Consider the following 2,578-nt stretch of genomic DNA (forward strand, 5'->3'; position numbering starts at 1 on the left):
AAGTCTGTTTGAAGAGTAAAAACTGACAATGTTCATTTTAAAGCAGAAATAGGTCAGCCATTCGAAGACAAGAGGAGGCAACATTTTTGTTCAGAAGAATAATAGAAATATGGCATTAAAAATCAGGACAGAGGTGCTGAAGCTTGCTCAGGAGGTAAAATATTAAGATCTTTCTGTCAGTTTTTACTGTTCAGAACACAAAGCTCTGTTCATCGCAAAGAAACCAGTTTGTTTATCAAGATTACTTGGATTTCTTTAGCAAGTAGTTTAACTCTTCCCATAGTTTTCTCTGGTCATCATGTTGTATTTTGTAATGAAGACAAAATGGAGAGCACTGGTGGAAAGACAGACTGCTCGCAGCTTGGCCTGCCTTCTAGCCTCTCACAACCAGGATTTGCTTTCTGCTTGCGCTGGACGGAGGTACCCATGACAGAGTTATCTGAGGAGAAGACCTGTTCTGGGTGAGCCCACGTTGCCCTGGAATTACATAGCCGAGGGGTGGGCACCAGGGACCAGACCGAGATTGGGTTTCAAGCCAAGATACTGGATTCTCCTGGTTAAGATACAGAACTCTGCATGTGTAACAGTGAAAATGGCATACGCTGCATTAATGTCCCATGACTTGAAGGCATGACAATTCAGGAACACACATGAATTTGTGGCACATGGAAACATGGCACAGAACAAGGAGATGTGTGATTTTCTAAAAGTAGGAACGCATTCATTCTTTCTCACCAAACCAGGTACATTCTAAGCAGTTATCGAGGTTGAAAATCTCCAAGAATGACAGAGACTATGTCACTGAGTTTCCATCATAGCCCTTGGTGACACAGCAGCACGTTCTATCATGGCCAGGATTGACTCTGTCACGGTTTTGGTCTTGACACACAATGGGAGGAAGCATGACTTCATTTTATCATGTTGATAAATTATAAATTATAAAATTCTTTATAATGACCTCCATGCTAGTTTATTGGTCCTGGCTTTGCCCCTTTGGGGTGGAAACTTGAAAATGCTCAAGATAGTAAAGTGTTGCCACGCATACGTCACCACAGTTGCATCGCCACAGAAGGTGTAACAGATGTGTGATGAAATTGGACCATCACTGTCCTTGGGTCAACAACTGTTTGGTTACCAAAGTCATGCCTTGTTCACCCTGCATCTCCTTTTAGCACCGCTGGGTTGCATTCATGCTGCCTTCATTTTTGTTATGACTATGTTTACATGGCTTTACAATTGGCTCTCCTTTGGGTGGAACACGGTAAAGACTGAGGAAGGCAGCCCGGAGAGACCCTCTTCCAATTATTCCCTTTGAATTAGTGGCACTTGTAAGCAGCTTATTTGCTTTGGGATTAGCTTTGGGAACAACCATAGCTGTTGGGATGTCGTTTTGTAGCCAGATGAAAATAATTCTCAGAAACAAAACTTCTATTGAATCATGGACTGAAGAAAAGGCTAAACATCAAATTCAATATTACTGACTAGATGAGGTCTCTGTTTTTACCATATGAAATAGGAAGTAGGTGGAAGAACTTTAAACAGGTATTTACATGGTCAGGGTTCCCTGAAGGAGATGAGCTAGAGTGGCCAATAAGAGGAGGCTGTCACCAGTACAATAGAACAATTAAAACAAAAAGCAAATAGAGGAATCAGAAGGGTTCAGTGTAAAGCAATAGAAGATTATAGTGGTACCTGCTGTCCTCTGAATAAAGGAATTGAAATCTCCATGAGCCACCTGCACTGAAAGAGCCTTAAATAAGGCTACAGAAAGGGGAGTTCATTTTAGCCCTGATTGTATGGAGATAAAATTCTTGATGATTCCTTTATCAAAGGTGTTTCAAGAGTAAGAATCTGGTTTTCTAGAAACTGTGTAGAGAAGAGTCCATGTGATGCTGAAACAGATCAACCTCCAGAGGGCGAGAAGAGAAATAGATAGCCACAGTTAAAGTAAAATTATTCTTGGGGCGCCTGGGTGGCGCAGTCGGTTAAACGTCCGACTTCAGCCAGGTCACAATCTCGCGGTCCGTGAGTTTGAGCCCCGCGTCAGGCTCTGGGCTGATGGCTCAGAGCCTGGAGCCTGTTTCCAATTCTGTGTCTCCCTCTCTCTCTGCCCCTCCCCCGTTCATGCTCTGTCTCTGTCCCAAAAATAAAAATAAACGTTGAAAAAAAAAAAAAAAACTATTCTAAAAAATAAAGTAAAATTATTCTTTAGGTCCTCTCCATTACTTGAAAATTGGACATATTACTAAAGAATTATGCAATGAACCTACTCTGGTCAAGGTGTTCTTTTTCTCAAAGGTGCCCTAGAGCAATGATCTAAATATTTTATTACCATTTTGAAATGGAGAAACCATTCTGCTTATGCCTTTGAATTTTTGCCCCTCTTTGCCCCCTCTTCCTTTCCCCAAAAGGAAAAACACTTCATCCAAGTAAGTCAATTGCATTTTCTCTAGGATTATTTTTATGTGCTGCGCACTATGGACCACACCTGCAGATATAATGATGCTTTTATCCTGTTTCCACCTCAGTTTTCCCCTCATTTCTTACATAATATTCTAGATACTATAGAACTTAATAT

The 2,578-nt window shown here is 41.2% G+C and overlaps 1 pseudogene; it reads left to right on the forward strand.

Annotated features, from left to right (window-relative positions):
* The first annotated feature begins 533 nt into the window (after nt 1–533).
* Nucleotides 534–1,955, forward strand: LOC124515567 (palmitoyltransferase ZDHHC6-like; annotated as a pseudogene).
* Nucleotides 1,956–2,578: the final 623 nt, after the last annotated feature.

Source organism: Lynx rufus, unplaced genomic scaffold, assembly GCF_022079265.1.
Source record: "Lynx rufus isolate CCGP_SWC_20201006 ecotype Redwood Valley unplaced genomic scaffold, mLynRuf1.p SCAF_2, whole genome shotgun sequence".
Lineage (NCBI taxonomy): Eukaryota > Metazoa > Chordata > Mammalia > Carnivora > Felidae > Lynx > Lynx rufus.